The sequence below is a fragment of the Phyllostomus hastatus genome, unplaced genomic scaffold (genome assembly GCF_019186645.2).
Source record: "Phyllostomus hastatus isolate PE091 unplaced genomic scaffold, TTU_PhHast_1.1 phas_contig_16, whole genome shotgun sequence".
Classification (NCBI taxonomy): domain Eukaryota; kingdom Metazoa; phylum Chordata; class Mammalia; order Chiroptera; family Phyllostomidae; genus Phyllostomus; species Phyllostomus hastatus.
The window spans coordinates 99,298-115,194 of NW_025333643.1; positions in this window are offsets into that span (position 1 = coordinate 99,298).

Genomic DNA, 15,897 nt, shown 5'->3' on the forward strand with positions numbered 1-15,897 from the left:
ATGGAAATACTTGCCAAGTGCCCAACAGTGTCTTTTACATTTACATACTCACCTATTCCAACCTGTGAAGGCTGGAAGAGTCATTTCCCGCCTTTAGAGAAGAGGAAATTAAAGCTCAACAAAATTAACATGACTTGGCTAAAATCCCAGAGCTCATGAGTGGGAGAGCCAGGACCCAAACCTGGACCTGTGTGCCAAGATCTCATGTGATGCTCGTTGGCAGGGAAGAATGTCACACCCTGGGCAAGGCTAGTCCATTCACAGGCACCATGCCCCCAATCACATTAGCACTCTCAGAGAGTCTTCCCTTTGAGTAACAGTGTTGCATTGTTATATAGTGGCTAGTGTAAATTCACTTATCAGATTGCCTCCTGAGATGACAACCCTGAGGATGTGGGCATATTGCCAGGGAGAAAAACAGGCAGGCAGCTAAGAGCCATGTGGAAAGGGGAGACTCGAGAGGTGAGACTTTGTAAGGAACTGAGCACCCAAGGGCATGGGATTCTTAGAGCAGAACCAAGACTAGCCAAAGGACAGAAGGCCTAGATTCTGGCTGTGTCTAGATTCTCTCCCTTGAAACGGGCAGAGAGCAGGTGTGACCCCTCTGACTGCGTGCACCAAGGCTCACTGTGCACATCAGAAGGACAAACATAAGAGGGGCCAAAAGGGATTATATACAGGGTGGGCAAGAGTAGTTAATAATAATAATAATAATAATAATAATAATACAGTAATAAATAAATAAATAGTGCAAGAATAAACTGTTTCATGTACTCGCAATTATAAACCTACTTCTGCCCACCCCTGTCTGAGTTTGTCACACTGGTGTTCTCTCCTGAAGGCTGACCTGTCCTACTCTGTCACGATCTTGGAGACATCGGCTCTAATCATGTTTTTAGCAATTCATTAATTCATTTGTTCATTCATTCATTCATTCAGAAATTGCCTGAGCACTCCACACTGGCTTCTAGGGAGCCAGGGTGACACAGCCATACCCTCCAGGCCATCACTGACTTCCTGACCTCTTCTCAAAATTCCAAGCTCCTTGGTCAACTTGACCCTAGGGTTCCTTAAACTAGAATCCATTGACTCTTATAAGCAATCAGTGGAACACTTGCGTGTTTTATTTATCATTATAAATTTTTCTGGGGAACAGTCCCTTCCTTGGCTTCATCAGATACCCACCAAATGGCCTGCTGCTTAGGGTCATTACCAGAGTAGCACTTATAATATTATTCTTCTATGGATACTTCCAACAATACACAGTGTGCTGGAAATCCTTCCTGGTGGCAACAGCATGCTCTGTAAAAGGAATAGATGCACTAATAAACCAACCCTGAAATTTGACTTTCTCTATATAATGAGTTCCTTTTTGGATTGAGTACTAAATTTGTTCACATTTGTTAACAGGAAGCTAGAGCTGTCAACACAGACATTTATACAAGTCAGGAAGGCCCTAAAATAGCCCTTGCAGCCAGCCACTAGATTCCATAGAGCTGATGCCTTAATGGAACCATTCTTTTCTTGTTGCAAAATAGTCTCCACTTTGATAAACATGTTGTCAACTACAGAAAAAAAATGTATATTTGGGTTTTGGGATTTCTTAAAAAACAGTTCCACTGCTGTCTTGCAAGAAGATCTGTTTATATTGTATTTTCAGATTAATATTATACTGGTATATTTTAAGAAGAGTTTTAAAGCGTGAGAGCCTGTTTTCTTCTGAAGTAAGATTAATTCACACTATTCTAAAGACATTAATCCAATCTGGTTTAGTAACTTCCTTGCTGATTGCTAGCAATGCTTACAGTTTTAGCAGTTATTTTGGAAACCAAACAAAATTATAGCAAGAGAAAGAATGTACAAAACTTTATATGCAGAGATTCTCAGCAGTGTTGTACTTAGCTGCTTTGCTCCCTACTCCTTCCTTTTTCTTCCCCTCCTGAAAGTTTTCTGAGTGCAGAGTAGGGCATTCACTTTGCAGCCAGCTTCCCAAGAACATGTGATATCTTGAGCAACTTCCAAGTAATTACTGTATTGAACTTTACTAGAGCCACTTAGGAAAATGCAGTTAAAATCCAACTGTGAAGTCAGGACTGACATAAAATAAGCAGAAAGTAGCATAAGATGACAGGTAAGTAAGTATTAAATTATGAAAATTTTTTTGTTATTTGAGCTTAGGGAACAGAGATGGCAATGTGGGCTTGATTATTATGATAGATTTGAAGTAGAGGTAAAATTGAGTTGGACCTTGAAAGAAGATGGTAGTGATAAGACTAAAACCAGTACCATTCATAGAGGAAGAAAGTAAATAAATAAAGTACCAATTTTGCAACCTATTTCCAGTAAATGCTTTGTATGAATTATCTCACTTAATTTTCAGAGCAACCCATTTCACAGATGAGGAAACTGAGGCCCAGAGACATTGAGAACCTTGGCCAATAATGTAATTCATTTTGTCTGCAACCTAAGCCAGTGTTCTTTCCACCATACCACATATATCACCTCCCCAAGATGTGGGCAACAGCACCCTTCCTCTTCTCTTGATGAAAACTGTCTTAATATTTTAGAATTGTACAACTAGAATACTAAGATTCAAGATCCATCCCCTGGAGGCACCCACATTCTCAAAAGGTAGATATGTTTTGTTAGCTGGGTCAGAGAAGATCTGGTCACTCCTCTGGCTAAGAAGTGCCCTAAATTGCCTAAGGAGTAGTGTGAGAAGTAGGGGACTTCCACAGTTCCCCTAGAAACAAAAGGAGGGAAGCCAAAAGGAAAGCCCCCACTCCTGAAGTAAAAAGAGGCAAGTGTCGGGAGCTGACCAACAGCCGACCCTTGACACCGTTGGGATGGATGAGATGCATCTACATAGCAGAAGCGACTGTGACCAGATCTCCTGTCTATCTCTTCCTGTATGCCTATCCCTACTAGCTATTCAATAGGTGGGGATTTTTGGATACCTGTGTGTTATAACAAAAAATCTGCATGATGCCTCTGATTCTGCATGAAATGACTTGCTGACCACAGAATAGAGACCCCTAGCAACCCTAGTGCTGCCTGCTTCCCCCACCTGGGAAATTAAGGACAAAAATTAAACTATGGGCAGACCAACTGCCAGGATGCTGAAGGAAGCTGTTGCTAGGAATGTCTCTTAAGGAGTCACCACTTTAAAGCTTAAAATTTATTAGAGCCACTACCCCTCCCATACCCTGGACAGAAGTGTAAAGAAGCAAGGAGTTCTAGTTGAAAATAATAGTCTCAATACATAGAAATGAATACAAAATATGCCCCCCCAAGATGTATAAATCAAAAAACCTAGGCAAAAAAACAGTTACTTAACCAAGACAAATCTAACTGCAACAGACAATAGCTAATTTCTGTATAACCTATAAATTGCCCTTTGCACCCTTTTAATTTAGACCAATCCCTAGAATCTTAATTGACACCTAGTTATAATTGGCACCTGAAAGTTTGTGCCCATATAGCTTTGTTGGCTATCTGATTGATAACCCTCTTGGTCAAAATAACCTTTGTTTAACATGGTTGATCTGTGGGACCTCCTGTACTTTTCAGTTATTTCTTTGTTTAACATGATTGATCTGTAAAACCTTCTGTACTTTTCTATGTTATTTCTATGGTAACTGTTTCTGTTTTAATAATCACACTATGCATTGAATGTTGTATAACCTCCCCTATAAAAATAAAGATTGATTTTTCTCGGTGAGTCAGTCAGGCCTAGAGAGCCTGGCTGCCCTCCAGCACCCCACTGGGTGTCTCACTTCAGTCGCTTCACCTGAGCTGTGCATCCTTCGGGAACCCTGAGACCCCGCCGAGGCTGGACTCCGGGAGGCAAGGAAATGTCTAGCTTTCTAAGATACCTGACCCAGTGCTAAGGAGATCCAGTGAAGATGAGGAGCCTCATTGAAGCCACATTGATGTCTGAGAAACCAAGCCTATATGCCATTACACTTAGGATCACGGGTGATGCCATCCAATGTAACCGTATGATATGTGGCACCCAGTCTCCAAGATGGCCCCAGTGATACCGCTTCTTGGATTCACACTCTTATGTAGCCCCCCACACCACCCCCCCGCCATACTGCACCAGGGTTGGTCTGTGTGATCAATAGTGTGTGATAGCAGTGATGGGATGTCAGTTTCGAGATTAGATTCTAAAAGACTGTGGCTTCTATGGGCTCTCTTCTTCTCTCCCCTTTCCTCCCTCCCCATTCTCCTTTCCCCACCTCCCTCTCTCCCTGAAGTCAGCTACCATGTCAAAAGCATTTTTTTGTGGAGAGGTCACATGGTGAGAAACTGAAGCTTACCAACAACCATGTGAGTGAGCTTAGAAGCAGATTCTCCACCCTGAGTCAAACCTGAAGAAGATTCTGGCCCAAGAAACAGCTTCACTGCAACTGAATGGGAGACCCAGAGTCAGATTCATCCAGCCAAGCCATCGATCCCTGACTTCGGAAACTGTGTGAGATAATGTGTTTGCTGTGTTAGGCTGCTAAATTTTATATCACACAGCTAATATAGGACAGGATGGGCCTTAACCACCAGATGGAAGAGATGGTCCTGACACACAGAGCCCAAAAGAAGAAACTGAGCTGTGGGATTTTCCTGCCTCCGAGTCCCAAAGCTCACTCTCCTGCTTCAGGTTTCCACGCAGGCTATTGCCTCTGCCTGGAGCATCTTGCCCTACATGTCTTCCTGTCTGCCTTTCAGGCCAGAGCTCAAACATCACCTCCTGCAGGAACACCCCCCCCCCAATCTGCTTCACTGGGTGAATTGCTCTACCTTCTAGTATCCCACTCTCCCTTCTCCCTGTGCTTCCTTCCATCAGAACCCTGATTTGTTATGACCTATTGACTTGTCCGTCCATCCCACTAAAACCACTAAACTGTGAGCAGCATGAGGGCAGGACTGATCCCAGCATCTAGCTAAGTACCTGGCACACAGTAGGTACCCAGGAAGGATTAGAAGTCCTTCTAGAAGCTCAGAGCCATAAAAAGCTCCTGGAGAAGAAAACCAAGTAACTGCAAAACAAATGATCACTGGCTTGAAAGCAAGGAGAGAATCTTTAGGACAAACAAGAAAGGGACTTCCTCCTCTCAGAGAAGCCAGGGACAGCAAAGGGATCAAGGCAACCAAGCCACCTGCCTCGGATCATAAACGCCATTTTCAAACTAGGCTGCTGAGAGTGACCTGGGTCCCACAGCCTGGCCTGAGACCAGGAAGCCAGCTCTGGTGAGAACACAGCACCCAGCTAGGCCTGGACCGTACGCCAACCCAGTTGACCTTGGCCTAAAAGCCAGCCTGTCTTTATTTAGGATCCAGACCTAGCTGCTCTGAGGGAAAGGAGCCTGGGGCCAGATGTGAGATCAGCAGGATCAGCCAGTCTAATCTGGGGACGAGTTTGGTTAATCAGAAACTAGGTTGCTAGACGAGGCTTAGGCAGGGGAGGAGGTGAAAGCTGCACAGAAGTTTTCCATTTGTTTACTTCTTAAGGTTTTATTTAGAAAAACTCAGTTCAAACTCATAAGAAGTGAATTTTTCCTACATCTTAATAAAGACACAGGAGTAGCAAAAGCTATCTTGGGAAAAAAAAATTCTCTTGGCCCCGCTGTCCTCCTGTCCAACTTTGATCTACACAAATACCCTCGACCCAGACATGTGAAGTTGATATCATCACCAGCAGCACACCAGCAGTCTGAAACCAAAGCTATTTGGTAAGTGCACGATTGCACTTCTCAATCCAGGTGGGTCACTGACCAGGTGCGCGATGCCCTGTTAACGTAAGTCACTCCTGGAGGTCCTGGATGATTAACCCGACCCAAGTCCAATCACCACCCACAGTCCTCAGAACATACACCTGTGAACACAGGTATCCCCCTCCCCAGGCTCAGTTTTGAATTAACATAGGTTTGTATGTATACCCTGTTTCAGTTCCAGTGCAAGGGAGACCAGGTTATAAATATTTTCCCCAGTTTGTCACTTGTTTTTATTTTGCACATGGTATTTCTTTGCCCTGTAGAAAGTTTTAATGTCTATAATCAAATTTATCAATCTTTTTGTGTGTGTGTGGCATCTATGTTTTGTGCCATGTTTAAACCGAGCCTTCCTCGTCCCAAATCATCTTTTTGAAGTCTTCCATGTATGCTTGTAAAACTTTTATGGTTTTCTTTTTTAAATCGATTTTATTGAAGTATAATTTACATATGCTACAATGCACCATTTCAAGTATATAGTTCAATCAGTTTTGACAAAAATACAGAGCCGAGTAACCAGCAATACAGGAAAGAGCATTTCCCATACCTCATTGACTGAGTTTCTCTCACTGAGTCTCCCCTGCCTTTACAGTCAGTCCCCACCTATTACCCCACTGCCAGGCAGTCACCAATCTGCTTTTTCCCTGTTAAATGTGATTTTCTTTGTCTAGACTGTCACGTTGGAATCATGCAGTGTGTCTTATATATCCAGTTTCTTTCACTAAGCTTAATGTCTGTGAGTTGTCTCCACGTCATTGTGTGTATCCTGGTTGTTGTTGTTGCTGAGCAGCATTTCATTGTATGGACAAATCACAGTTTGTTTATGCTTTCACCTGTTGGATATTTCACGGTTTTTGAATATTATGAATATAGCTACTTAGCTTCAAGTTTTTGTTCTGTTTCTGGTGGTTTAATTTTTCTTAAATAGACTTTATTTTTTAGAGAAGTCTTAGGTTCACAGCAAAAGTAAGTGGAAAGTAGGGAATTTCCATACACGACCTGTTTCCATACTATCTCAACCCACTATCAACATTCCCACCAGAGTGGTACATTTGTTATCATTGATGAACCTACACTGACACATCACTGTCACCCAAAGTCCATAGTTTACCTTTGGGTTCACTCATGGTGTTGTACATTCTATGGGTTTTGTCAAGTGTATAATGAAATATATCCACCATTATAGCATCATATAGAATGCTTTCACTGCCAGAGAAATCCACTGTGCTCTGCCTAATCCTCCCTCCCTCCTCCTCTGGCGATCACTGATCTTAACAATGTCTCCACAGTTTCACTTTTTCTAGAATGTCATATGTTGGAATCATACAGTATGTAGCCTTCACAGATTGGCTTCTTTCTCCAGTAATATGCTTTAAGTGTCCTCCAGGTCTTTTCATGGGTTGATTGTTGGGAACCACCCTGCCTGGTTTCAGAAGCTTACCCCCCATGGCTAAGGCTGAGTAAAAAGACCTTAGGACCATAAGCCACTAAGGAGACAAAACTTAACCACCCAGCAGAGGCATTGCCTCTGCCCCCTTTACTTCACCCTACTTGGCCCCTAGAGGATGACTGGTTAGCCAATGATGGGTAAGATTCCTCAAGGGAGGGACAACCTAAGACAGGCATGGTTGAGAAGGGGCCATCACGGAAGATACTGTGACCAGCACAGCTAGATCATCAGGTCCTGAGGGAAGACGGCGGGGGATCAAGAAATAAAGATACAGAATCAAAGCGGGGTCAGGCGGAGTCCCTTCTCTGGGATGCAGAGAAGGGAACTGTTTATTGGTGAAGGCAGGCTGTATATATTGAGCCAGCTTTGAAGTAGAGCATGAGGAAGACAAACCACGAGGCTAGGTACATTTTATTTTTTTAAGAACATTTGCTGCTCCTTCTTGGTACAGTAATATAGCAAGCAGCCAAGTCATTCTTTTCTTACAACAATCTATCAGGCAGTCTTCCGTGTCCTAGGGCAGCTGTGCTGATTTTGAGGCCTGTTTCCAACTCCCTTGGCACAAATTATCTTGCTTGGCTCTCCACAGAAGGACTTAGGGGGCTATAGAAATTGGGTGATGGACCTTCACCCCTTTGTCATAGCCTGAGTCCTCATTCTATCTGTAAAAAGTCTCCTAATCTCTTGGTTACCCACATTCCCCACATGATTTTAAGCCTGAAACAATGCCGGAGGCAGGCATGGCCTTGTGCTGGAATGGGCAGTCTCCAGGGGCAATCAGGCCTAAGAAAGAGTGCATAAAATCCTGTGAAACCTGCTTTGCTAAGAATACCCTCAATTTAAATGATAAGGGTCCAAGCATGAAATGAATTTGTTTCCCAAAGTTTTATGGCCCTTTGGCTATCTGACCCTAACTCAGAATAAGCCCTCGTGGCTCTTTGAATGTTACCTATTATTTGATCTTACTGCCCAATAGTGATTGATGAGCTTTACCTGTATTCCTGCACAAACTGAACCCAATAAAAGCCCATTGAGGAACATGCTCAAAGCCCTTCTCCCTTTAGAGATTGGCCACCTCTCCTCCCCAAACAGATCATATCTTGGTAGACTTATTCTCATCTGTCGTGGCCAGAAGGGCTATGTGGGCACAGCCCCCCTACATTTGATAGCTCATTTCCTTTTAGTGCTAAATAATATTCCATTGTCTGGATGTAATAGAATTTATCTACCCATTTACCTACTGAAGGACACCTTGGTTGCTTCCAAGTTTTGGCAATTATAAATCAAAGTGCTATAAACATCATGCACAGGTTTTTGTGTGGGCATACATTTTCAACTCTCTAGGTAAATATCAAGGAGTACAACTACTAAATCATATGATAAGAGACTTTTGGTTTTGTAAGAAACTGCCAAACTGACTTCCAAAGTGGCTGTATCATACTGCATTCCCACCAACAGTGTACGAGCACCCCTGTTGCTCCATGTTCCTGTCAGCATTTGGTGGTGTCAGTGGTTGGGGTTTTGGCCATTCTTCTAGGTGTGTAGTGGTAGCTCATAGATTTAATTCATATTTCTCTAATGATGTATAATGCTAAACCTCTCTTCATATGCTTACTTGCCATCTGAATATTTTCTTTGATGAAGTGTTTGTTCAGGTTTCTTGTCCATGTTTTTGTTTGATGGTTTTCTTATTGTTGACTTTTATGAGCTCTTTTTTCATTTTGGATGACAGTTCTTAATAAGACATGTGTTTTGCAAATATGGTCTCCAGTGTGTGACTTATCTTCTCATTCTCTTAACTTGGCTTAACTTTTTGTATTTAAATCTTTGATCTGGAATTTGTTTTGATCCAAGTAGTGAGATTGGGAATCCAAGTTTTGTTTTTTGTTGCAGATGTGACAATCCAGTAATTCCAACATGATTTATTGAATAACTCATTTTCCCTACTATTTTGAAATATATATTTGGACCTAAAACTAGAGTGCTTTTTAAAGTCCGTATTTCATCATTGCTTAAAAGAAGAGATGCTTATATACTATGTAACACTTCTTCAAATGTGACAACACACCTTACCCATTTTCATGCATGTGTTCACCATAGCCTAGAGTTCATTGTAAACAGTGATTGTGTAAGCTACATTGCTGAAATTTTCCCCAAGGACAAATTGGGGGTTCCTTGAGAATAGAGAACATTAGCCTTGGTCCCCCTTAAACTTATCTATCCCCTTCAAACCAGCCATTCCCTAAGGGAAGTATCAGCATGTCTCCACACGGCAAGGTATTGCTTCCCCTCTCAGGGAAAAGGGCCCTTTTGCTCCTATAAAGATGGGAATGCCCTGAATCAGAAGCTACAACACCTCTGAAAAATCACTGGATTCCTGACCCACACACTGGCCATGCCTTCCTCCTTGTCGACTATTTCTTAAAACTGTTCCTAGTGCTCTCTGAAGGGAAGGTGGCAATGTATACTGTGGTCCCAGTAAAATAAAGACTACTTCTGTTAGGTGTTCATTGTGAACAGTCCTCCAGGCCAGCAGAAAAACACCTGGGCTGAAGGGGGGCCTCCTCTCACCCCACAGCGGGGCAGCTCAGGTCAGGTTCTCTTTCCTCTGCTCAGGGGTCTGCAGGCAGAGAAGGTCTTCAGCTTGCCTTCCCCGCCCTTACCGTACCTCCTCCTGGACAGTTTCTGCTTTCCCAGTGTTGTCAGTTGCCATCACTCCCACCCTGGGCTTTTCCCTCTCTCTCCTTTCCTTTGAATATTTTGTTTTCCTTTTCGCAAAAATAAGCTCACAGCTTCCCTCAGGGGGGCCGAAGCTGAGCAGAGCATCCTCTGCATGGAGTGGCAGTCTCTGGGGAGACAGAAGGAACTGGGTGAGTTTCAGTACTTTCAAGATCACCATAACTCAGTTACTCACCTCTCCCCAGAAACTGTGTTCACTAGAGTATATGATTAATATTCCACAGAGGACAAATTAATAAAACATGCAATGAAATGTCCCCTTCTAAAAACTCTTTCTTATTAAAGGCCCACAGCCTCAGGTCTGTAGTGTAGGGCTCACTCTGCTGGCAGATCTGAGGCGGGGTCAGCTGCTCAGGGGAGAAAGAGCCAGCAGCCCTCTTCTGAGCCCCAAGGGGTTGGCCTGGGGAGGGCCCAGGGCCGGGGAAAGAGCTGGCACTGAGGGGTGTCTGGTGTGGGGGCTGGGGGGCTGGGGGCCAGAGAGGCATTCTTGGCTCTGATGCTCACAAGCTGTTTCACTAGAGCCTACACGACAGTGGCATTTCCCTCATATGGGATTGTCCTGAAAATGAACTGAAAGCACAGAGAAAGCAAGTATGTGTCACACAGTCGAAGCTCAATGAATGGCACTTCCTGTTCCAGTCAAGCCATCCAGGGCTCACTAGAATTACCTTGCCTATTCATGGAGAGTGTTCCTAAATCAGCACCTTCTACACGTGGTGATGAGGAATTCTGGCTAAAAATTACATTCTATAAAAGGTGCTGTGTACTTTCTCCCTCCTCCCTGTCCCCTCCCCCTTCTCCCCCTGGCCTTCTCACTACTCCTTTGAGAACATTCTGTCCACCATCACCTACAGTAGCACACGCAGCTCCTGGTTCCTTTCTTGCCTCCCTTCCACCCAGTTTCCACACATTACCAAAGTGATCTTTTACAGTTGAAAACTGATTCTCACACTAGCATGCTTAAAACCTTCCAGGGGCTTTCCATCTCACTTAGACTATATAATCCTGGCCATGACCTACATACAAGTGCTTACAGGAGCTGGGCCCTGGCCACCTGTCCAACTCTGTCTCCAACCAGTCTTCCCCACTCACTCTGCTCCTGCCCCACTGCAGTTCCTTTTCTTTTAACTCACTCACGGTCTTTGCATGTGCTATTCCTGGAAATGCACCTGCACCCTGTTGTAGACTGAATTGGGCCTCCCAAAATTCATATATTGATATCTAAACCTTCAGTACCTCAGAATGTGACTGTGTTTAGACAGAGGGCCTTTAAAGAGGAAATTAAAGTAAGATGAGGTCATATGGGTGGGCTCTAATCCAATGTGACTGGAGTCTTTATGAAGGGAGAGTAGAACCCAGACATACACAGACCATGTAAGGACACAGTGAGAAGGCAACTGTCTGCAAGCCAGGGAGAGAGATCTCCGAAGAAACCATACTTGCCAACACCTTAATCTTGGTCTCCTAGCTTCCAGAACTGGGAGAAAATAAATTTCTGTTGTCCAAGCCACCCAATCTGGTGTATTTTGTTACGGCAGCCCTAGTAAACAAATACAAACTCCATTTTCACATGGCTGATTTTCTATCACTGTTAGCTCTGAGCATAAATGCCTCCAGAGACTATGTCTATAAACATTCAGTCTAAACTACAAACTCCCATTATATGTTTTTCTTCACAGTAAAAGTATGAAATTATTTTATTTGTTGATCACTATATTGTCTATGGTACACTAGAATAGAAACTCAGTTAGGGCTTTTTTTTCTGAGAGAGAGAGAGAATGGGGAAGAGAGGGAGAAAGAAAGGGAGAGAAACATTGATGTGGAAGAGAAACATTGATGTGAGAGAGAAACACTGACTGGTTGCCTCTTGCACTTGCTCTGACTGGGGATCAAACCTGCAACCCAGACATGTGCCCTGACCAGGAATCAAGCCAGTGACCTTTCTTTCACTTTGCAGTCAATACTCAACCAAATGAGCCACATCCTTCAGGGCAAGAGCATTTTTTAAATTACTCTTGCCTTTGTTGCTCTGCCAAGACAGTACCTGGCACAGGGAGGAACTTGGAAAATATTTATTGAATGTCCATAATGCCAAGTGCCAAAGAGGCTACAAAGACAAATGTGAAATGATTCCCAATCTGGGGAGGCATGGTGCCTGTCCCATGCCAGGGCTCCTGGTACTCAGAAAGTGCACGGGCCTGAGGAGTGGACAGGGCATGGTCTGGAGAGGCCAGCACAGAGCTGTGGAAGGACAGAGGAGGGAAGGAAGGTGTTCTACCACGTCTGAAAGCCTGGAGGAGTGAAGCAACTATGTGAGTGTGGGCAACACCAGCAGGTTAGTTGGCACAGAGAATTGATGCCTATAGGAAGGGGGGAGAGGATGGGAGGAAGAGGTAGACAGGGACTTCACCATGAAGTGCCAAGCTAGGGGCATTGAACTTTCTTCTCTCTGTTTCTCCCTCTCTCCCCCTCCTCTCTCTCTTTTGTTCTCTTTCCTGTATTTCTTCATCTTTGACCTCTCTCTCTCCTACTCTTATAAGTAGGGGGGGGAAACCCCAACCTCACCACTGTGTTGTGAGAACAGAGTGAGTTAATATGTGAAAGCAAACACCCATGTGTCAGATTCCTAACTGTTAAAAAGCAGCTGAATAAAAGTCAGTTGCATAACTGTAATAAACATTTCATTTCTTGGACTTGAATAGATGGTGCATTTCTCCTCCACACCCACAATTTTACTAACTTAATACTTCATCAATCACCTAACCATTACCTACACACATCTAGAAACTCACTACATTCTGTCTACACATCCTCTCTTTGTCCATAAAGAGTGGAATCATGCACACAGTTTAAAGGAATCCAGTACTCACTAGATGCAGTCAAACTTGAAACAATCCACTGTTTAACTAAAATTATGGTTTCTAATTTAATTCTGTAGTGATTAGGGAACACATATAACATGAGCCCTCTTACATTTTTTCAGATATTTTTTGTTGGTCCAGAATCCGTTCTACCTAGTAAATGTTCCTTGTTCACTTGAAAAAAAAAATGTGTATTCTGCTTTTGTTGAGCGAAGTACTCCATAAATGTCAATTAGGACAAGGTAGTTGGTAGTGTCATTAGAAGCTAGTATACTCTTGTTGATTGTCCACTTGTTCAATCAACTTTCTTTTGACTAAAGTTAGCATGGATATCTTTTCACTCTAAGATATCTGTGTCTTAATATTTAAATAATAGGGAGTACATATAGTAGCGTTGTGCTTTTTGTCCAATTTTACTACTTCCTCCTTTGTATTAGGGCCATTTACATGTTACAGTTAGGTTTGCTGTAGTTAGGTTTAAACCTATCATCTTGATATTTGTTTTCTTTTTGCTCCATATGCTCTTTGTACCCTTCTCCTGTCTTTTATTTGAATGTATATATTTTTTAAAGATTTTATTTATCTATTTTTAGGGAGGGAAGAGAGGGAGAAAGAGAGAGAGAGAGAAACATCAATGTGTGGTTGCTGGGGGTCATGGCCTGCAACCCAGGCATGTACCCTGACTGGGAATCGAACCTGCGACACTTTGGTTCGCAGCCCGCACTCAATCCACTGAGCTATAGCAGCCAGGGCTGAATGTATACTTTTTATGATTCAATTCTACCTTTGTTGTTGGCTTATTAGCTATAATTTTGTTTTATTAATGGGTGTTTAGGGGTTTCAGTATACAGCTTTAACTTGCCACGGTTTATTTTCAAATGATATGACTCTCCTTTGCATATATATATAAGAAACGTATAATAGCATATTTTGGGCCATATATTCCTGCTTTTTTGCATGCCTGGTAATCTTTGATTGAAGTCAGACATAGTGAATTTTACCTTATCAGACGCTGGAGATTTTTGCATTCCTATAAATATTTTTGACCGTTACTCTGGATGAATTTAATTGTACACAGTTTAATCCTTTCACATCTCACTTCTAAAGTGTATTAAGCAGGACCATAACAGTGTTTAGTCTAGGCCTAATTCTTCCCCACTAGTGAGGCCCTTCTGAGTACTGTACCCAATACCCCATGATTGGTGAGATTTCCCATTCTAACTGATGGGAGTATTCCTGGACCTCTGTGAATGCCAAGTACTGTTCCCTCTAATTCTTTGAGGTGTTTCTTTTCTTTCTTTATCTTTTCCCCTTCCTCAGGTAGTTTCTTCATGTGCATGTACTGATCAGTACTTGGGCTAATACTTAAGGAGGACCCTCTGCAGACATCTGTGGTTCTGGCACTCTGTCCCACAAACCATAGCTGCCTTGGTCTCCCTGGACTCTAAGCAGCATTTCCTCAAACCAGAGAGTCAGCCAGGCTCTGCCTGTTGCATCTTCCTCACTGTAGCCTGGAAAGTCTCTCCAGGCAATAAGCTGGGGCAATCATGGCTTGGTTTGTTTGTTCCCACCTCTTAGGAATCACCTTTCACTGCCTATCAAGTGTCTTAATGCTCTGGCCGGGTAGCTCAGTTGGTCAGAGTGTCATCCAGACACACCAAGGTTGAAGGTTCAATTCCCAGCTAGTCAGGGCACTTAGGAGAGGCAAGCAATGAATGCATGGATGAGTGAACAACAAATCAGTGTTTCTCTCTCTCTTTTTCTCTCCTTCTCTCTCTCAAATCAATACATAAATATAATATTGTTACTGTCTTAAAAACCATAGGTGTATATGAGTTAGGTTTTGCTGGATTTTAATGATATTTCTGATCTCTATTGCTCCATCTTTTTTAAAAGTAAAAGTCCTACAGAGCCAAAATTATGAAAAAGCTGTGGAAACAGCTTTTGGTATTTCTAGTCAATGAAAACATAAAAAACAAATCGTATAACTGTGGCCAAGAAATTGGATGCAGATGGTCTCACAGACATCCTGGAAGAAGACATTAAAAGATTAATTGAGGAGCAGACAGAAACATTAAGTACAGAAAGTTCTTAGGAGCCTGTTTCCCTGGGAGATTTAAAGGCTTTCCACAGTAAGTTTGACGAGGTTGTGGGGCTTTGCCTTCCAGCACTGATCTTTGACCCTACCCCCAAGAACAATGAGACTCCCCAGTCCTGCTCTCCATTTTACTTCTGTTCACGTCACTATTAAGTGGTATTTGAGGGCATAGCCTAGAGTGGAGCCTGGAGAAAGTTGCTGAACTGGTTCTCCTCCCTCGCCCCAACACAAAGAAACTGGCCACTTGGGAAATGAAACCTCTTCTCCACCAAATATTTGTCAAGTGCTGCTTCACATTGCTGCCTAACCTGATATCTGCCTTTTAACCATTGGCCCCTGACTGTGGGCGCTAAGCCAGTGCTAACTGGTGCTGCTGGGGAGAAGAAACATCAACTACACTTTTTGGCTTTGGAGGTTGAAAGCTCCAAATTAGCACACATGAAACCACTGAAGAGCACTCCAAGGAAAAATCCTAGATTTTCATTTCCAGACTGAAAGGCCCCACTGAGTACCCAGCACAGTGAATGAAGAGACCCCACCACCAACGTGGCACTTGTCATGAAATTCCTCCAAATTCAGGGTTAAAGGAAGATCCTAAAAGGTTAAAAGAGCAAAAAACATGTTATATATAAAGGCCACAGGTACAAATGGAGTCAAATTTCTCAATATTAGTCCTGGAAGCCAGCAACCATGGGGAAATGACTTCAAAAGTCAGAGGGAAAATGAGTCTCAATCTAGAATCTTATACTTAGCCAAATTATCAAATGTGAGGATACAAGAAACGCATGCAATATCTAGTAATAATGACAATACTAATAATACCTTCTATGCACCTTTTCTTTGGTAGCTGCTGAAGGATGTACATCAGCAAAATGAAGTAACAAATAAAAACAAGCAAACAAAACCCATGAGCTCCAGGAGACAGGCAGAGATGTAGATCCAAGGATGATACCCATGTAGGTCAAAACCAGAAGATGAAAG